Source organism: Ambystoma mexicanum, chromosome 5q, assembly GCF_040938575.1.
Source record: "Ambystoma mexicanum isolate Mex_15411 chromosome 5q, UKY_AmexF1_1, whole genome shotgun sequence".
NCBI classification, from domain to species: domain Eukaryota; kingdom Metazoa; phylum Chordata; class Amphibia; order Caudata; family Ambystomatidae; genus Ambystoma; species Ambystoma mexicanum.
Genome location: NC_090933.1, coordinates 334,674,369 through 334,696,934, shown reverse-complemented (window position 1 = coordinate 334,696,934; position 22,566 = coordinate 334,674,369). Strand labels below are relative to the sequence as shown.

Genomic DNA, 22,566 nt, shown 5'->3' with positions numbered 1-22,566 from the left:
CGGGCACCTCCCTTACATCCTGTCCACCCCAGACACTCAGGCGCCAGAGGAGGGCTTCAGCACTGAAGCCCACCAAAGGCCAATGAACAAAGCGAAGGCAGCATTCTCCAATCAAGGCCAGAGAGAGAAGCTGACCAATGAGTGCAGAGCTGAATGAATGCTGAAGGAAGGACCACAGCATGGCAAGGGGCTGTCTCAGAGAGGGAGCTTAATTGTATAGACATGCCATGGGTCAGGGATGCTGCAAATTACTGGTGAGTCTACCCAGAGCCATTGGGCCCTGGGGCGTACCAACAGGCATGTAAACAAGTAAATGAATAATTTGAAAACCTATGAGATAAAACACAATGACAAAATTGAACGAGGTAATATGTATGAGACATCAATATAGGGGAAATTGGAGCAAGTGTTAATCTAAGCAAACAAATATCAATAAGATAAAAACAGTGGCATAACTTGGACAAGTCCTGATCTACGAGATGTCAATGTGGGGAAAGTTGGCCCAAGTATTACCGTAAGAAAGCAAATATAAATACAGTGATGTGATACAACTGTCGCATATTAAAGGACATTGAAATTGATCAGAACACCTGGTGAGAGGAGTACACCAGACAGTTAACATTTGGGGGGAGAGATAGCAGACAGAGAAGTACAGATGTAGGACCCCAAAAGAGGATTCCTGGTAGGGGAATATACCAGGCAACACACCAAAAGCATAACAGGCTATAAAAAATGATGGCAGGATACCTGGCAGGGGAGTATACCAGGCGATCTGAAGAACCCATCAAAGGATTCCAGGCAGGTGAGTATACCTGAAAGTCCACTCAAGTTATAGAAGGAAATGTACCTATTTTACAAAACAGCAGGCAGAGAGGTATACCAGGGAAACTAGGAAACACATGGAAGAGGTGATGCATAGATGCATCTGGCCTTTGAAGTTGTGAAGTTGAACAAAGACTTTCTGATATTGTGACAAGATACCTGGCAGGGTAATACACCAGGAAATCTGAAGAGAAGAAATCCACAAGAGGATTTCTGACAAAGAAACATATCTGGTAATCTGTCAGAGTACAGGAGGAGGTAAAGAAAACCTTGTGTGGAATTTCTTATTTTGAATAAGCAATTTTGTGAACCAAATACAAAGAAACCAAGGAAGAGTTGAATGATATAGAACACATTGGGCCTCATTACGAGGTGGGTGCTAAGGGATTACCGGCACCGGTAAGGGCACATGTGCCGCTAATCCCTTACTGCCCTATTATGAGTTCCCTTTGTGGGTCCTCCCTTAACGCCTGGTTTTTCCAAGTGTTAAGGACGGGAACCACAAAGGGACTCTGGAGCTAATAACGGTACCGCAATTTGCGGTACCGTTATTAGCACCTTCACCATTCCCATTGAGCCCTATGGGGGCTCAAATGGGAATGGGGAATGGCCCTGGTGAATGGGGAATTACCGGTCCTGCCAACCTTGGAATTAACCGGTAATTGCTCCATTTACCAGGGTGGAGTCCGAACGAGTTTGGAGGCAGCCATGGCGCTAATAGCGCCATGGCTACCTCCAACCTCGTAATGAGTCCCATTGTCTACATAAGAGCTTTCTAAAACTAACTTCAAAAACCAAATAAACTGTTGTTTGAAAGAGTTTACCTTCTACCTAAACCTCAAGAAACTGTTATTTGGAAGAGACAAATTTTCCTATTCTACTTAAATATCCACAGGAAGGGAACCAACCTCTGGATCCAAGGGTTTCTCATTAGACAATACTTTTCTGTTGGATTTATCCATTTACTTTGATTATGAACACTTTTAACCAATCATACCTTAGAGATGTGTCCCTTTGTCTCAGGAGGGTTGCTCAGGGGCAACATGCTCGCCTTGGAAACAAGACAATATGGAGCTACACAGGTTTGATCCCTGTGTCTGCTCTTAGAAACCTCTGGGTATTAAGCATGTTATAAATAACCAATTATATTATTATAAAGATAATTCCCTTCTTAGTTGTTAATTTCTAGTGTGTGGGCCAGATTAGAATGTTTTGGACACAAGGACAGTTTATGTTATAAGACGTGACACAGACTGATCTTTAGTTTTTGTTTCCTAGGCAGGGATAAAAGGGTATTTACCAACCCAATTCTGTTTAATAAAGATGTCTGATAATGAAACCATTACAACTTTGTGGCCACCACTCATGTCTGACCTCTCACAGGGCTTACTGATGATGCACAGATCTCCATCCTCCCACTGTCAATCATATCCATGTGAATATATCTTCTCTTGATCCAACAAACCATGCCATGTTGCACAGCCTGATATTCACTGCCATGATTGCACAGGCCACTGAATACCATACATCTGTGTTGCACAGGTCACAGTGTGCTCATTTACAATATGTGATGTAATGTGACTGGCCATTTCATGTCTGTATGCATTGTAATGCACATATGCATGTTCTGCCAGGTACTCATTCTACAGCATATTGTTGTCTGTGTTTGTGCAGGTGATGATGCAGCATATTCATATTTTGAATAGGAAGAGAAGGGGGACACATGACAGACCATCAGTGGTGGGCGGGGTGTCATGCCCCATGAGAATCCCTAGGTGCTGCAGGCACTCCACTGTAGAGTTACACACTCTTCTGACTATTCATACTTTTCACATGAAGCTGTTGAAACAGAGTTGGAGGACACACTGAGGGAAATGGAGGGTTCCCCAATCAACAGTCTGGATAGGGCGGTTGAGTCTGAGGTGGTGACCCAGGAGTCATGAGTCTGGTCAGTGGGAAGCACCACATCTATGGTGGTCACGGCTGCAAGACTGCCTTCGTCTCTGTTGAAAAGAGCAGCAGAGGCTGTTGTGCAAGAAAGGGTTGCATACCCGCAGGAAGAGACAGGGGTCCCACTGAGACGTGCCTAGACCCTGACATTCCACTACCGTTGGCCTTGTACACATGGTGGATGTGTGCACTACAGACAATCGGAGTGGAAGCAGCAGATTCTGTGTGTGACCATCCAACATGGCGAGGTCATGCAGGAAATAGCCAGGGACATCCATCGCCTGGCTGAAAAATATCTCATAAGCTGCAGGGGATGTACACCATCTGTCCTCTCAGGACCAATCCGCAGCAGTTGATGAACAGCCTGACAAGGACACTGCAAGCTGACATGCAGTCCTTTATGCACTCCGACAAATTAGGTGTGGAGGCCAACATCAAAACTCAGCAGGCTGATCTCGCATCTCTGCGGGATTCCCTGTCTCGAGATGCGGTGGCACAGAGAAAAGGCCTGCACCTGGAGATGGATACCTTGAGGCAGATTCTCTTCCAGCACTCGAATGTGTCAGAAGTCAGTGCACATGCAGTCTTTGTGGCCACTTGGGAGGAAGTTCATCGTGACCTCTCCAACATTGGGTTAATCATGCATGCATCTGTGTCAAAAGTAGCCCTAAGAACTGAAGCTCAGTCTTTGGCACTGCGTGGAACGGATGCACCACCACCCCAACCACCCCTGAGGATTCACCAAAGGATGGCAGGCCCAAACCCCCATGTAACCTCTACCACCTGTGTCGTGATGTCCATGAGCCCAGGAAGGGGGTATGATTTTTGTGGTTTTCTATTGACCAGTTTTAGTTCTCTAATGAGGACCCACCCCACAACCACCCCACCCCCCTACCACCCAGGGTGGTTATTTTATTTATTCACCCAGTTCAAGATGGACACTTTTTCTTTGATCTTTTTTTCGCCTTGAGTGATGTGCCATTGCTCTCTCGAGGCCCTCCTGAGTGGAGGACCGGACATGCAGCCAACATGCAGTGGAGTAAACTGCCATGGTTAACTTGACTGCAACAGCCTCACACATACAGATGCAGATTGGATTCTACATTGATGTACACATGTGTAGTTTGCATGAATTGCTTCTTTAGCTGGTCCAATCCAATGTCCTATGATGTTACAGCGATCTTGCCTCATCCAGTACCTTCACTCCCTGAGAGGTCCGCCCAGTACCATGTTTCCACTCTATGTTTATGTTTATTGAATTTATATAGCGCTTTAAGCAAAAGCGCTTTACAATATAACAACATGTACAAAGTGAGAGAAGCATATTTACAAACATGAAACAAGTCGTTAGATCAATATGAAGAACAATTTACAAGGAGTAGGGGGAGAGTGGGGTAAGGTGATGGGGGTAACAGTATCTGTTTTGAGGTCATGGAGTGGGAGGAAGGGTGGAGGGGTCGTGGATGGTAAGGGGGAGTGATCCAGTGTCCTCAATGCCCTCTAGTCCCCAAACCCCCTGCTCTACACTGGCCCTCCATTCCCCAATGCAGAAGCACAGTGGTAGGTGAAGGTGGTGAGGGAATCACAGCAGAGCAGCTCTGCCAGCAGGTAAGGTTGTGCACTGTCAATCCTGTTCATTGATGGTGATGTTTGCACCCCAATATTGGCATGCAGTGGCACATGTAGGATTTACATGCATCATGCAATTTGGTGATGGTGGCTGTCACTGAAGATGTGAGCTGGGCACCATGTCTATGTGTGTGCATGTCCCCAGTACCATCCATGCATGTGCTTTGATTTCTGATTGCACTTCCACAAAGGACAGCAGGCTCAGAAAGCTGTGCTGCACTTGTCCTACCTGAGCCATCGGCAGACTTTGACACTATCAACGTCAGCATCCTCATCGACAGACTACACTCTCTAGGCGTCATGGACTCTGCATTTAGATTGTTCACCTCGCTGACTGTTCACGAATCTTCTTCCTACTACCCTTCTCCACCCCCCACCCTGTCTTCAACAGGGCCCCTATCCATCCTACTCTTCGGCCTGTGCCTGAGCCCCCTTCCCTCCCTTATCCACTCACATGACTTGTCCTGCTACAGCTACACAGATGACACCCACATCCATTCCAAGTTCCTTAAGTCCTCGGCTACTGCCCATCGTGACCTCACCTTGGGCCACACAGATTTCAAAACACTGCCTGGCAGCAAGCCACCTCCTTCTAAATCCTGTTCGAAGCGGACTCCTGATTTGCAATAATAAAGCACTCTTCCACCGACCCACCCCCTTGCTGTGCTCCTTAGACCCCACTCCCACAGCATCAAGCTCAGTAAAGAACCTGGGATGCACCATTGATTATGACAGAACACTACACCTCCACATCCGTAGATGATTCTTCCCTTGCCTATACGTTGATTTCCATGGTGCATGCCCAGCCTATACATGCCAGCAGAGGCACCTCCTGCGATTCGTGCATTAATCTGACTAAGAACAATATGGCATGCTTCAGTGCTTCAGTGACTGTAGCTACACTTGTTCAGTTTGCACCTCCCCATGATGGCAAACATACATTGTGATGTCTGGCACGTCAACTTCATGTGTCTACCATGGTACTCACAGGTAAGGGTGATTCATGTTTCAGCTCAAGTGAGTGAGCCTGACAAACAGCCACCACATCCAGGGAAGGCAGCAGGCATGCTAATTGACCACTTCCAATTTAGGGAGGTAGTGCCTTGAATGAATGTCACAGGATTATTTTGAGTCCCTGTGAATTGATTGTCTTCAGTTCATGTCCTTTAACATGGAATCATTGGGGGGCAAGTCTGGTGGCAGAAGCCATGGTGAGCCCAGGTCCACATGCAGATTATACAGTTTTACACTTGAAATTGGCCTTAGTTGGATGTTGTGATCAGGCTGGTAGTCTTTTACAAGGCACACATATGCCTGCCACCAGGTGAAGGGCTGTCATGCTGCTACAGAGGACAGCAAGCGGACTTAGAGGGCGGTGCACTGTATAGACGTTTGCTGTGTTCCATGATGGTTTTTTGCACTCCCAAGTGTTGATGCTGAAAAGGGCATGGGTCCGTCTCGCCATGCAGGCAGGATGGCTGACACTGCCTCTCCCCAAACTCTCCTGCACCAGCAGGTTCTGTCCAACATCTGAATGGATGAAAGTTCACTGTGACTTGTTGGTGGATTGCTCAGCTCACGCATCAATGAAGAACACAACAGAAGCGGCAACTTCAATGTGTTATTTGTAGGAAACATTGATCATCGTTACTTCAATCTCACCTTGCAGCTTTGGGCTGCTCTGAAGGTCACTTTCAAGTCAATTGCACTAAGGCCCTCCGTGGGGTGCAACTGGGGCTGTCACAGGGTCCTCGTTACCTTTATTCCCCTAAACTCAGATCACGATCAGCACTGTCACTGGATCCAGGGACATTTGTTCAATGCATTTGACTAAATAGGGTTCACTTATTTTTTGAAAGTCAAAGATGGGAATATCTATGTTTTTATTAAAGATCTTAGAATGGAGAGTATTCAGAGATGCAGAGTTCTGCTTCTTTTTTTCAAGCATCGTTGATTGGATATTATTCAGCTTATTTTGAAGTCCGCCTTGAATAAGTTGACACCAGTCATTGTCATTGAGGATGGTGTCACTGTGTGGGGTGTTTTTCAGTGTGTTGGTCTCAGGTTAGCAGGTCCAGCTGCATGGGTACAGAGGGAGACATGGAGATGGAAATCTGCTGAGTCATTGCTTGCAGTTGTTGCATGGCACTCAATGAGGCCACACAGTGGTGGTGTTGTGGGTGGGGATGGTGTCACTTTGTGGGGTGTTTTTCAGTGCATTGGCCTGAGTTTAGCAAGTCCAGTTGCATGGGTGTGGCAGGAGACATGGCTATGGGAGGCTGGCGAGTCATTGCTTGAAGTTGTTGTATGCACTCCAGGGGACACCAGGTACAGTGTCATTGCATGCAAGGATGTTTTACATGCTCTGACATTGTGTTTTCCGGTCTTCTGAGGATTTCTGATAGGCAGATTGTTGCTGCTATGCAAGGACAGAGAGCTGTGGAATGTCTGCATGCCACGCCTCAGCAGTCTCGGCTGGTTTAAGCACCTAGATTGAAGTGCATTGCTACATGACTGGAAACAGCTGGAGCAGGCTCCCAATGGAAAAGCTGAGTTAAGATGGGCATCTTTCTTTAACGGAACTTGCACTTTTCTCAGTGTGTATGACTATTTGTTTGTAGATGTGTTTTATGAGCTGTATTATTGGCAGGGAATGGAGTAGCCACTCCATCTGTATATTAGGGTGAGACACACCTTGGGTGGCCAGGGCAGTCCTCACAAGTATTAGTTCTTGCTTATATTATATGATGTGCCTTTCTACTTTTGCCCGCCTCAATTCTACTGGAATGCCACACCATGTGGCAACATTCTGCAGGACACATGATGCCACGTCGATCTTGTATACTTGCTGGTGAGGAATATAGCAATATGCTGCCAGAGTGGTCAAGGAAGTGAATGCGTGACTTGAGCACCCCCAATGTGCACTCCACTATGCTCCTACTGGCTGTGGGTGCTGCATTAGACCTTACATCAGCTGGGGTGGCAGGATTCCTGAATGGAGTGAGCAGGAATGGTTAGAGCTCGTAGGCACTCTACCCTTCAAATGTGGAAATGGTTGTTGTAAGCATTGATTGTCATGTGCTTTTACTCTGTCTGCCATGTGACTGTTGCATGTGCATGATAGTTGATACTCACTAATGAGCCAGGTGTTGTCAATGGTTCTGCCAGGGCCTGATATAGTGGTGACCGACGGTAAATGAAGGTATAATGTGTCCTTCCAGGGAAATTTGTATTCACATGCATTATGACTCCCTTTCCATCACAGATGACCTGTGCATTGCTTGAATGCCAATGCTTCTGGTTGCAGTACATGTACTCATTCGGTCTTGTGTGCTGTAGCATGGCATGAGTGCAATCAATGGCTCTCAGTACCCGTGGGAAGTGTGCTATTGCATAAAACTCCTGGCACGCTCTCTGCCTTTCCTGAGGTGTGCATGACATGTATATGTAACTACACATACATGATGTAAGGCAGCGCATTACCTGGTGTAGGCACCAGGATTGCGTGGCATGCAATATGCTCCCAACAATGGCAGAGGCGTACTGGAATGAGCCCATAGCCATAAAATGTAGAGCAATTAGCACATTCTACAGGGGTGTGAGTGCATGGGAGCAAATGGTGGGTGATGCAAGGACTTGTTCCCACTCCCTGACCAGGTCTCGGATGACATGGGGAAGGAATCTGTACCTTGCATACATCGCGTCATCTGATATCCCCAAAAGCATTGTGCAAGGATGGAAAATCCTGTCCCTCACCAAACTCCTCCTCCTCCTTCTTCCATGAACATGTACAATCACTGTCACTACAGAGGGATTGATCCTGGAGGTGCAATTTTGTAAAGGTGTGCATTGCGTGCTTTTATACGGGGCCTTTGCGCTTTGTATTTGCCCCGTGTATCTTGTGGCGGTGGGATCACGAGGTTTGTGTGTGCCTTTTCACTCCGGTAAGTTGCGGTTAGGAATCCATGAATTGGATTATGTTTGCGTGTGTCTGGGCTTGTTAGTTTTGTATGTGGCATGTCCCTCAGCACGACCACATTATTCCTTGTTCGTCCTCATTTAGCGCAAGGAATGGGGAATATGCATGTTCCACCCCCTATTTATTTCTTTGAGTAAGCCCTTCCCACACTTTGCGCTGTGTCATGCAAAGCGCACAGCACTATGAAAAGTAGGTGAGGACCTACGCAAAGTGTGTACAGACCCATGCAAGGTCATGCAAAGTCAGATACATGAATCAGCGACATGAGTGTTGCACGCCACAAAGTGCCTTTGCGCCGTGCAAATCTTTCTGTGAATTGGGCCCAACATTTTTATGAAGATGACAGGTGTGTCGATCTATTATGTTATTCCAGATAGAGGTTTTTAAATGTCAAGAAGTATTGGAGTGTTTGATATAACTCTTTGCCTTCCTCTGTCCCTTTTCTGTTCATTTTTAAATACATTGGGCCTCGTTACGACCCTGGCGGTAAGGGTTTAACGGCGCCGGTAAGGGTGCCGGTGCCGTTAACCACTTAGCGCTGCATTACGAGGTCCTTTAGTGGGTCCCGCTAAGGGTGGCTGGTTTCACCAGGTGCCCTTAGTGGGAGCCGCTAAAGGACCAGCATGCTAACAACGGGCCCGTTATTAACGGGCCCGTTGTTAGCATGGTCCCCATTCCCATTGAGCCCTATGGGGGCTCGAATGGGAATGGGGATGGGTTCTCTGAATGAGGAAATACCGGGTCCTCCAAGGTTGGAATGCCAGGTAATTCCCCATTCAGGGAACCCGGACCCGGTATGCGGTAAGGGGGTTGCCATGGTGCTAACAGCAACATGGCTACCTCCAACCTCGGAATGAGGCCCATTTTGTGTAAATATTTAGTATTTTATTGGGTGTTGTAATTGATTCATGATTATGTTGTTTTTTTTGCGAAAGGTTTAGATTTAACCAAAACACTTGAAATAAAAATAAATAAAAATAAAATTGAATTTTAAAAAAGTGCACATTTCAAGACACATGTATGTGGTAAACCTACAAGGAATTAAGAATGAGAACGTGAACATGTATGTGCCACATTAACAAGAGGGACATGAATACAAACTAATGTTCATTGATTTCTTGACACTTGACACTGACATTCACAAAATTGACAATTTAATTTTAACATTACAAATAGCAAAATTAAAAATATCTGACAATTCCTTTCACAGCTCATTTATGCACTTAACCTAGTACTCTTGTCAGTAAAGAATGCATCTGGGGGAACAGCTCACAATGACACTGCGCTTATAGAATCATTCCAAGCAGTGTGATGGAAGCCTGATATCATGTTATGTTACATTTTTTGCACGGCCAAAATCACAATTTCTGCTGTCTCAGAGCATCCCACCGAGTCCTTTGGGTGACGCATTGTGCCCCTCGGATGGGCATCTAGATCTCTATCTGTGCGAGAAAAAGGAGCAGGGAGTAACTAAGCTAAGAGGAAGAGAAAGACAGAACATTGGTTGGGCGGTGCACACGGCACAGAAATGCTATCAAGATGATATGATTTTAGATGCTTTTTTTAGGATTAACGGGAAACAAAATGTAACTTCACTGGAGGCATGAGGCTATTGAAGTGCTAGAGAAATATTATACACACATATGTGAGATTTTCAAACCATCAGCAGCGCTCATGTAGTGCGTTTTAAGACCTCTAATGTGTATTTCATTTTTAAAATGGACTAAGCTGAGAATCCATTTCATGATTCATGTCACAATGGAAAGGCTGGTGCATTAGCAAGTCAATTTTCAGTCATGATGTAGCTCTCTAATGCATTCAGAAATTTCCCACACAGCTTGCAAAAGAAACGTTTTGAAATCAGAAAGATTTTCAGTCACTTCTTTTTCCTTGCACCTGACAGTACGACTTATAAAGAAAAAAAAATAACAGCAAACATGCATTGGTAGTACTAACTGAAGAGTGATCTTCTGTGGAAAGAGGAAGTACAAATTCTACTTGGACATTTGATGGTATAGGAAGATGCTGGTGATTGAAATAAGTACAATCTGCATCTAGTTACGCAGCAGCAAAATCCCATAAATGACCGTCCCTGGGCATCTCCGGGCATTAATTTGCCTTTCTAAATCACCTGTTTTCTTATACACATTTTGTTTCTGTTTGTTGTGGTTTATCCTGGTATGTGTCCCGCTTTTTTACACTATCATAAACTGGCTCATTACTTGTTCTCCTCTCTTTTCTATTGTTCAGGCACCCTTCCTGAGAAGGCCTGCGTGTCATTATAATTCATTTCCCATCGACATCCCTGTCCTTAAAATAAATTCAAATACAGATGAAAGAAATCTGCTATGTAAATAGTGTGGAAAATTACTTTTTTTTACATTCAAATGACTTATTTATTCTTGAAGTGCATGTTCATGCGTGCCCCATAATGATTGCATTAATTACATCATGCATTGTAAATACAACTTAATTTTGTATATATGATTGAACAAGTCATACTGCTTCAATGTATCTACTAGGAGAACTTTCCATATATTTTAACATTTTTACTTCTATAAGTTCTTCTTTTTATATGTCATTATCGGGCATTGTTAAGTAGTTTTGCAATTGGCATTGTATGGAATATTTAACATTATTTCTTGATTCTTCAGACAGTTGTATGTGCTGATTAGTTAATGTTATTCACTCCAGGGGAGAATCAAAGATGCCAACTTTTGATGGTTAATTAGAGTGGGTTTATTACCTCATTAGCACCCTGAAGAGCGTGCCATTGGAGCTCCAAGCAAATCCTGCAGCTTAGAAATTGGGCTTTGCCTCATAGTATTGCCTTCATTCCGACCCCCTGAGCAGTGGCAGGCCATCATCTTCCCTGCCGGATAACAGGTAAGTAATCCCATGGACCCCACCCCCCGACTTTCTCCCCAATTTCCAGATTTCAAGATTTAGGAAATATTTCGCATTTAGACAACTTTCCCTCATGTTCTATGGACCCCCACACTGTTTGCTTTTGTTTTTGAATCTGTCCTGACTTTTTTCAGAAAAGTGAAGCCTTTAGCTTCACTTCCCTGGCTGTTTGCTCATTTTGTCATGGGGAAACTGATCAGTCCTTTAGACTATTAGTACTGGGAAAGTATGTTTACCTTTTATCTTTTCATGTTTTAGCTGTATGGGTAACTTTTTAACAGTGCACACAGCATCTTACAAAGCAGTACATTGGGGATGCATTTGTATCGCCCTAGTCTTTTACCCTGGGGATATTTTTGTTACTTTTATATGTGCCTAAAGACAAGCTGGAGACAGCAGTTACATTTTTACCATGTTTGCAGTACGCTTAGTTTGAAAATCCACATTTACCACATTTGGCTAATAAAATGCTAGTGCCATAAAATGGCCATGCTACGAGATTTTTTGTTTGTTCTTTGGCCATATTGTTTCTTGGCCTTCTTCCTGCCTTCTGAGGTTAAGAAATCCTGTATATGGTCATGCATTTACCCAGGAAGGATGTTGTTTTGAGAGGCTACTGCATGCCATTTGTGTGTGGACCCAGGAAGGTAGTGGAACTGGCTGGTCCTACTCCTCACCCATGATGCCAGGGAATCTGGGGGATGTCCATGAGTGAAACCCAAAGTGGTCCATGATTGGAGCTCTGCTGGATGTTTGAATGGTGCAGATCCTTACCATTGGTGGGCTTGGACTTGCTTCCAGTCAGGATTTAGGATAAGAAGAGGACTCCTGCAGCCATTTATTCAGATCATTGTTGGAGCCAAGTATCTAAGAATCCTGGGTAGAAGAGCAGATTACTGAAGATCTGTGGATGACTCTCAAAGAAGTTTAGCATCCCTTCCTGCGTTTGGCCCAGTGAAGCCCTGCTGGACTACCTGATCTGCAAAGGTCATTGGCGTTGCTTCAACCCTTGGTCTGGTGGGACAAGTCTCACCAAGTGGACCAACCAGCTCTCCAGTGGAGTACCTAAACAGAAGTGTTGTATTGTGCGTTCTTCAAGCCTCAAAGGATCCTGTCCAGGAACGTCTTTGTCAACCCCGTCTGGAGAGATGCCAGCTGTTGCCTGGCTGTTGCCCAGGTGCAGTGACTGGCACTGGAACTAGCCTCGCCCATCTGGTAGAGTGCTCTGAAGAGGCCTGCATTGGTGCCTTCCTCATTTCTTCATCGAAAAGGGTTGCACTCAGCTCCTGGCCCGACCATAATCTTCCTTGCATCCGCAGCTCCTTGGCATCCTCTACTGGATTCAAAGGAAGACAATCCTACCTCCAGCAACTCCCAGTCAGCCTCTCTAGTCACTTGGAAAAATTGGAGTTAGGGGGTGAGTACTCGCAAAAAAATTTCAGCCTCCCCTGTCCCCGCTATAATACATTTAAAATAAACTTTGCTGTTGTCAACGTTACCAAACAAAACAAAAAAAAGAATTGCCACCCAAGAAAGAATGCTGCACCACTAATAGCAATACGCCCCTTGATGGAATATGGTAAAAGGTACAAGACTGAAATCCTTATCCTCGGACAGAAAGCCACAATAGATAACTTAAATCCTCAATACGCCAACTTTAACATAGACAACTCCACCATCACTGTCTCATCCTCTGTCAAGACACTAGATGTGTACATTGACTCCAACTTATCAATGAACAAGTAAGTTAGCGCCATTGCCTCCGCATCATCATACAGCACCAAACTTATCAATGCCATTAAAAACTACCTTTATAAACCTAATTGCCTCTCAATAGCCAGAGCAACATAGGTACCAAACTCGACTATTGCAATGCTCTCTTGGCAGGCACCTCTTCCAAAAACGTATTTAGACTGCAACCACACAAAAAAATGCTATAAGAGCTGCTATGAGCATCCCCAGAAGAGATCATATATCAAAAGCTAGACAGTCAGCTCAGTGGCTCCAGGTCAAAGACCGCATTACACTCAAAATCCTCATTATAACGCATAGATGCATCAACCGCACAGCTCCCACATACCTATCAGAAGCTATATCAAGAACTGCATCTGCACACCCAACCAGAACTCAGTATACCAACCAACTGCACATCCCTTGTATCCATAGGGCCAAAGCCGGAGGGCTAGACTTCTCATACATAGCACCTAAACTATGGAACTCACTCCCCGCCACCCTTAGAGCGGAATCGTCCATCCATGCCATCCGTAAAATTCTCAAAACTACACTTCTTAACTAACTCTTTTCCCACCCACCTACCACTCTCCTAAAACTGTGTATTGTGATATAAATGTAATGTAATGTATGTACATATATCATAATTGTCAAAAAATGTATATGACAACTGTATAATTCTGTAATCAAGTATGCTCATTCTATGTAACAAGTGCCACGATGTATAATTCTGTAACCAAGTATGCTCATTCTGTGTAACAAGTGCCACGATGCCTCAGGGCTGTTGCGCGGTATACAAATACGAATAAATAAAAATAAATAAATAAATAACCTATAATAACATGCCTGATAGGTTCAAACATTGTTCGTGTTGTCCCAGGAGCTTTTCCTCAAACGTCCCCCTCCCCACAACTTTTGCTTATGCTCACGTGGTGATTTGTAAAGTGGGATGCCTTTAATACTGCTCCTACATTTGAGATCCGATTTCATTCTGTGGAAGACCAAGGCGAGTCTTGAGTTCCAGATTGGGACTCCTGAGGTATCCCGCACTAGTGCCCCAGAGTCACCGGATCAGGAGGGAACTACACACTGACAGTGCAGATTGCATTGAACCTATACTGAGCCCCCGGCCTAGGAGGGGAAGCAGCTCTCCACATAAACACAAGACTTCCCCATGTATGTACATGAGGGGAGATCCAGTCTCACTAGAGTGTAAAATGTACCACTGACCATACAGGAAAAAAAAGGGAACTGCTTACTATGGGGACTTGAGAGTAGCAATTCAGAGAAAAACACTGCTCTTAAGATGGATTTTCAAGACCAGTCTTGTGAGCTCTGAGAGGCCACCCTAATTGGTAAACTGGGTAATTGACATTTGGGAATAGCCAAACTTTCTAAAGCAAAAATACTAATTTATTTGGCCTTTAACTCCAAGCTGGTGCAGTAAATATCAAGCATTTTGAATTGTGATGCTGTCTGGTGCCACTGCTGTGCATCTTGTCCCACAGGGGTAGGGCTATAGGCTTGCATCTCAACGCCTACAGGGGCTCTTTGATACGTATAGCACTCCATCTCAATGGAACATAGCCTTATCCCACCCGGGGCACGGCCACTCACCCGCATCCATCTGCAGCAATGCACCGCTTCACTTCATAATGCACATCACTGATGCCATTAGAATGCAGGTGCGTCTGATGACAAAAATCTGCTCCAGCTGGGCACTTAAGCAGCCTCCTTGACTCACCTACTCTCCTGACACTCTATTACAGCACCTAGCCACAAGCCAGATCTCCATAGGTCGCTAGCAGGGACCCAGTCACCCCTCCCTACCTTTGTGCTGGCTAAAATGCACACACGCATTCTTAAAATTCTCCTTTCATTCCTCATATCTTGTACTTCGGTCCTCCAAGGGCGTTCATCCCAAAGCGATTTGAGTCCATATCATTGTCATTTTTAGCGCTATACAACTGCCAGATAACATCAGATAACATAACATAACACTGTTACAAATTCACTTTTGTACAATAATTGAAACATGTTATTTTGATTTATTCAAACCATGGATCAGAAGAATACATGCATGCGACTGGCATTGGATTTTAATACAAATATTTGTTCTAGTCTCTCATCTAACCAACCATCATGACTGCTTGAACATAAATGTGGAAATGCTGTCTTTTCAACAACAACAAATATTCCCAAACACTTGACATCGTTCCTTATGCTAATCGGATTTTGTAGCTTTCTATGGACAAACCCGTGACTTCATGAGAATGAAGCACGTGACTGGTGTATTCTTCATAGACTTTTTGAACGCTACCAAAGTCATTTTTCAATCAAAGCATCACTTCCATGTAAAATATATTTTTACTAAATTAATGATTATATGATGAGTTTTAAATTAGCTTACATTATTGTTTTAGATATGTAAATACTTTATACAATATGTTAACATCAACCAGGTCCTGCAATATGTTTTTACTTTTGGCAGGTACTCAATTAACGACAAAACAAAAAAACATATATTTTCTTTTGCACACATTAGTTCTAATAGTTCTATGTGTTCATGCAAATTTAAAGAAAAATATACGCTACTTTCACTGCTTCAACTGACTTATTTGCTGGCCTCATTCCCAATCTTTTTTTCAGAAAAAGGGCAATAGCACCTTATGTGCTCACTAATTGTGCTATTATGTTTTGATACAAGTTTAATTAGGAAGTGCACTTCAAAGTTATTAGTAAAAAAAAGTTTATTTCGGGAATACAAAATAGTTTGCATAAAAACAACAATAAATAACAATTACATATCACACAATAAATAAAAAAAACAGCATTCCACCCATTATAAAAACCATGCAACATATTTAAAATACAAGCGCATTCAGTTCAAATAATTGTAATTAAAAGTTTCCTCAAAGTTAGCGCTTTCTCTAAAAATGATAATAGACCCCACCCCACGCAAACTGAGTCCACCCATTACAGGTAGCACAGTGCCGGTTCATACTGGAGAAACCCTTGGCTGCGCACAATCAGTTTAGGCGTACGCTCACTAATTAAGGGGAAAGCTGGACAAAATGATCAGAAGTGGGCCAAGTCTTCCCTGAGCGCATCGCAAAAGAAAAACAATGGATTTCCCTTGCCATTCGACCAGGCCAACACCACTACTCTTAGATAGATACAATTAAAGCAAGTCCTGGTGATGACAACACGCTGAGAGGGATTCTGTGCCCAAAGCAAATACTTCTTCATACCTGGGCTTGCAATAATCATCTGTTTCCTGTTAGGAGGCCTCTGGATCTCGGAGGACAACCTATTATCCAGAATACGGTGGAACACCCTTACTTTTATAGCTCTTAAAAGATTGCGCAGCATAACATCCCTCAGGTGAAAATATTGATCCATGTCTCCTTCTGACAACATTGCCTTTATATACCTAAGCCAGGGAATCTTCAGGTAAGGGTCACTACGAACCAAGTGTCTAATTAGGTCCTGTGTTAAAGTGGCTTTGCTGTTACCCCAGACTCTAAGACAATGGTTAATAGCAAGAAAGGGGAGTTCCCCAATAGTGGTACAGCTATGGAGGTGGTCTAGAACATAAGCACGTAGAAATCCAAAATGCTGTAAGAAGTTTAATGATTCTAACCTAAATCAGGATTTAATCAAATTTATATTAATGTTTGGTATCTCGGATATCCATACTTAGTTTCCCTTGGGGACTGAAATATAATCAAAAGAAGTAAATGAAAAGAACAAGCACCTTATATTTGCCAATTTATTCTGTTTTTGAATATGAAATACAGTGAATAAAAGAGCTTTGGAGACATAATGTTGGTCATTTGATATGAAAGAACCATAAACCCTTTAGTTTCAAAAAGAAATAAATAATATAAAGAAAAAGTCAAACACTCTTGAATTCAGAAAATGCATGTGCAAAAAGCATATGCAAAAAATGAACAATAAATGAACAACAAACATTAGAAAAAGGGATCATAAATACATTTGTAACACAACCTGTGCAAAAACATACAAGCTCAACAATCAAAAAGACAATCAAAAGACAAAATCATGTAACACAACCTGTGCAAAAACGTCACAAGCTCAATTTACAATATTGTGAAAAGTTGAATTACGTTTAACATCACAATTTTGTTAGTTTTCAGGTCTGCCTACGTAAAAAAACAGCAATTACTACTGTCTTCAAGGTCTGCGATGCTTTAGTTCAAAAGATTCGCAAAGTTCCATCTAGCATTGGCATGGTTAAGTTTTGGCGGGCCAACTTTAAGGCCAGATGTCTAAAGTGCCTTCCTCTGGGAAAATTCAGAATAGTAATCCCCAGCTGAGTGGTGGGGAGAGTTCAGCAACACTTGTATTGACAGGAACCCACGTTGGAGCCAACATGCTATGGAAAAGTTACAGTTGTGAATACCAAATGTCACCGGTGAAAACTGGCAATGACTCTCCACCCTGTCGCGACATGCATGTTGGTTCCAACATGGGTTCCTGTCAATAAAAAGTGTTCCTGAACTCTCCTCATCACTCAGCTTGGGATTGCTATTCTGAATCTGCCCCGAGGAAGGAGCTTTAGACATCTGGCCTTACAGTCTGTATCGACTGCATAAGCCAATAGTGGCACATGCCAGCTACCCAGCCTGGGGACATCCAGAGTAGAATTAAGTAAATGAGTATAACGCCCATTAACGTACAAACAAAAAAGCAGGGGGCCAGCACGCAACCCTGGTGCACCCACTGCTCCACCTGAAAAAAGCAGTGCACCGAACCTGCATGCCGCTCCTCACACAAGCCACCGTGGATGGATGCGATCTCTCCAAAAGATCCACCAGTGCACCTGGCCAATTCATGGATCTAAGCAAACACCAAAACCTGTTATGATTGACATTATCAAAGACGTTGCTCATATCCATGAAAGCAAGGAAAATGGGTTCATCCTTAATATACAAAGAGTGAGCCACTACCAGATAGAGGTTCCAAGACCTGGTCTGAACCCCAACTGAATGGCGGAACGAATATTGTTACATTCCACCCAGGACTCCAATCTCCCCAGGAGAAACCTCTCCATGATCTTAAACACAGAGTATAGAAGTGAACTAGGTCTATGCAACACTGCTAGTGCCCTCAGCCCCTTCTCATATATTGGCTGAATTACTGTTCGTGACCAGGAGACAGGGTGCACAGCCCCTGCACAGATAGCGCTAAAACCCATAGTCAAAATTGGGGCCCGAGTTCCGGTTCTGATAGGAACAGGTCTGCTGGTACATGATCAGGGCCTTGAGTCCTATTTCTTTTTTGACATTTTGGGCCCGATTCATGGAATAATTAGTGTGGAAAAAACGGGACTTGCGCGCGATTTCTCAGTCAAATTCCCGTTTGTCGATTCATGGAACACAATGTACAGGAGTTACCAGGGACTTGCGACGAATCTGCGCCGGGCCACCATGTCAATGCAAGCCGGCGAACGCCTTACGCGAGAATCCAAGAGAAGGGCCGACCAGGCCTGCGCAGCCACCTAAAAAGGGGGCAGAAGACCTGGAATGAGGAAGAACAAGCAAAAATGTGGGCATTATGAGGGACATACCACCGTCAAACAATCGTACCACCCATACGCTTGCAAAACAAATATATCCAGAAATAGGTATGCCACATGATAGCAGGTGTAGACATCAATGCGCACACTAACAAATGCATAAAAAGCAGGCGCAATCAACAAACACATGGATACAGCCAGGATGAATGCACCATTTGTTGGAGCAGTCATCCTGGGACACTGCAGGAGGACCGCAGGAGGAGGAGGATGGCCAAGGACCATCCTTTTTGGGATGCCTGACGACCAGGTGATTGGCAGGTTCCCCCCCATATCATCCTGGACACGGAGTGGGAAGATGACCTCACATCACCCACCATGTGCTCCCAAGCACTGAGCCCCTTGGAAAAGGCGCTCACTGTTCTGCATTTTTTGGCCACTGGCTCATTCCAGTGCACCACCACCATAGTAGGTGGCATCTCCCAGGCCACTCAGTCACGCTGCTTATATCAGGTGCTGGCAATCATAACTGCACATCCTTCTGTTTGCCGGTATATATATATGCCCAGAACACCAGCAGAAAGGCAAGTAGTGGTTCAGGATTTGTATGGGGGTGGTGCACTTCCCAAAAGTGCTAGGTGCCATTGATTGAACACGTATTGTCTACGTTCACCTCGAGCAACAGCGCACATCTACCGCAACTGGAAACATTGGCACTCCATCAATGTTCAGGATGAGTGTGTTGCCAAGGGCATCATTACTGAAGTGTATGCCAACTATCCTGGCAGCACACATGATTGTTACATGTTCAGGATGTCCCCGCTACACCAGGCCCTGGAAGCTAGGAAGCATGGCAACACATGGCTCATTGGGGAGTATGAATGGGCATGCACATGCATGCATGTTGCACACATACCAATAGACACTGTCAACAAATGATAATGACAAACATTCTCACCTCTACAGGGGAAAGTGCCTACCTTCTGAGCACATACGTGATGACTCCCATATGCAACCCCAACACACCTGCCAAGGTAAGGTACAACACTGCCCATAATGCAACTCGGGGCATAGTGGAGTGCACATTCAGAGTTCTCAAGTCATGTTTCCGCTTCCTTGACCACTCTGGTGGTGGGTTGCTATATGCACCACCAGTAGTCTGCAGGATCATTGTGATAGCATGTATTCTGCACAATGTTGCAACATGGCGTGGCGTCCCGTTGGATATGGTGGTGGCACCCCATCCACACCCAAAGGCACATTGCTTGCTTATGGCTGGGCAATGGGCACTTGGAGAGGCTGCACGTACCCAGCTTGTGCAATCTTATTTCACCTAAAATCCCTCCGCTGTGGAGTGCACACGTTCCCACAAAATCCAAGTTGCTATTCAATGATGACAATGTGCCAATCCACTGTGTCCACAAAACTACCCCAAGAAAGTGCCCTTGGAAGTGCAAATTTGTGGGCATCCCTTAGAACTAACAGACATTTCATCTTGTGTTTTCAAAACAAACACATTGAAGAGGGAGGACACCACTACCACCATGCCAACCATTTAATTAAATCACCACTTTGACACCAAACCATTCCATATGTAATGTTAAAGGAAATTTACACCACGCACTATCCCACAGTAGTGTTCCCCTGGCACTCTGGCAGATCTGACTAACTAACATACCTGTCAAATGTGTAAGCAGTAATAAATCCTGGAGCATCATGTCAGAGCTGCAAGCCATCCTTGGCCTCTACAATTTAAATGGACACAAAATACAACAAGCGCAATTGCATATAGCTGCACACATGTCCTAGAATGTGCATGATGTGCACAAGCATGTCCCTTTTGTGGGGCGTAGAAAAGCAGTGCAGTATCGACCCACATGTTACTCAACATGGCAACATGACCACAGTAAACCCCATCCCCAAAACAACTATTAGCAAGAGGTAATAAACAATTGTGACAAAGAGTGCGACCCACCAGAATGACCACATCCAGACATGTAGCAACTAAAGTAGCCATTCCATAATGATCAAGATAAATGCACATCTTACCTGTCCCCTTGGCATGCAGTTCACAATCAAATTTCATCCCATGAAATAGCCACCACTCCCTGATAGAAGGATCTGCAGAAAATGAACAAAATGAAACGGAGTGCAGCTAACACATCCATGCACCCAAAAAGTCAAGACCCACGGGCACCCCTCAGTGAAATACAACACATGCAAACAACAACTCAGAAGACAACCATCAACATGTGTCTCAGCACACATGCAGCAAAACCTGCGCATGGCATACAAATCAAACTCACAAAACACACACACTAACAAACAACAACATCCCCCACACTGCCTGTCCCACTCAATGACATGCAGCAAATGTGCATGTCACATTCCCCATTCACTAGACAATGGCACATACACAACACACGCATCATTCAACATGCTGCATTAAAATGAGAAGACATCACATATGCAGATAATTGAGCCCACCAAAGAGCAGGGACAGCGTAGTATTGGGACAGTGCACTGAACACAGTCATGTGAGCACATGTATTCATTTATTTATTTGTCACTTCATAGGCACTTATACAATTAGCAAAACTATTTCAAAGTGCCCACAGGGCAACAGGGTGGGGACAGGGGAATATAGACAATTAATTACAACAGAGATAAATAATTGAATTAATACTACAAACAAACCATGAGAATAACTGGGAGTGGAGACAAACCTACTATGCCTTGTGAGTGTTCCGAACGTGCAAGTGTAGAGGGGAGGGGGTAAGGGAAAATGTGCTGAGGTGCTCATGGAGAAGTACTCAGGGTGAAGTGCTAAAAAAGAAAAGAAAAATATAAGTGCAACCAGCCATGGTGATGCTGAGCAAGTACAGTATATAAACAGTGGCTTGGATGAGAGATGTGAGAGGTCAGTACCCCGATGATACATAAGGGCCCGGCACATCAATAATACTACTGTATGATTAGGAGGGAATAGAGGAGGAGAAGGAAGAGGAGAAGTGAAAGGTCTTGAGGCTTTTCTGGATCTTAAGTAGGCCCTGCTCATGATGCAGAGGGAGAGGGAGGCTGTTACAGAGAAGGCAGCCCGCCGAGGAAACTGATCGACAACCAGCTCTCTGTTTAGCAAACCACTTCACACATAGGGAATTTGTGCCAGAGGAATGCAGGAGTCTAGATGGGGAGTATTTGATCAGGCAGCATTGAAGATAGAGTGGTCCCCGGCCCCAGATAGCCTTGTGGATGATAAAGAGGGATTCAAATTTTATCCGTGCTGAGACCGTCAGCCAGTGAGGGCTTTGTAGGGCAGGAGAGATGCAGTCCTGGGTTTGAGGCCAAGGATACCTCTTGCTGCCCTGTTCTGGGTAAGATTGAGGTATTGCAGGGTTGACATAGGAAGATTAAGGAGGAGGCTGTTGAAGTAGACTAGCCTGTAGAGAACCAGAGCACAGATAACATTGAGTTTCTGGGGAAGGTGAGGAAGAGAAGAGTTCCTTTTAGAAGGAAGAGCTGAACGTGGTGCTTCTTGACAATGTCCTGAATATGAGGGATCGAGGAAAGTGAGGAATCGAAGATGACCCCAAGATTCCTGGCTTCAGAGGAGGGGGTGGGAAGAGCCCATGGAGGAAGGCCTGATCAAAGGGAAGAGATAGAGTGCAGGGGATCCAATAGGGAGAATCTCAGTTTTGATGGCATTGAGGCAGAGGTAATTAGCTCTGCACCAGGCCTGGATGGTGGAGAGGCATTCAGGGATGAAGAAAGGTGCAAGGGCATCAGTAGGAACTTTGAAGAGGACTTGCGTGTAGTCAGCTTAGCACTGGAAGTTGGGGGAGAAGGAGGCAATGAGGCATTCTAGCAGTGAAAGGTATATGTTAAAGAGGCAGGGCGAAATAATGGAGCTCTGGGGGACGCCGCAGGTGGAGAAAGAACTAGGGGAGGAGAAAGGGCCCAGAATGGTCTTGGAGGAACGGTCGGTTAGGAACGAGCTAAGCCAGTCCAG

At 44.5% G+C, this 22,566-nt stretch overlaps 1 protein-coding gene across 2 annotated transcripts in view; it reads left to right on the top strand.

Moving 5' to 3' along the window:
* Positions 1-22,566, top strand: part of MC2R (melanocortin 2 receptor) — a 310,324-nt gene that overhangs the window by 33,728 nt on the left and 254,030 nt on the right. The gene's annotated exons all lie outside the window — the stretch shown is intronic.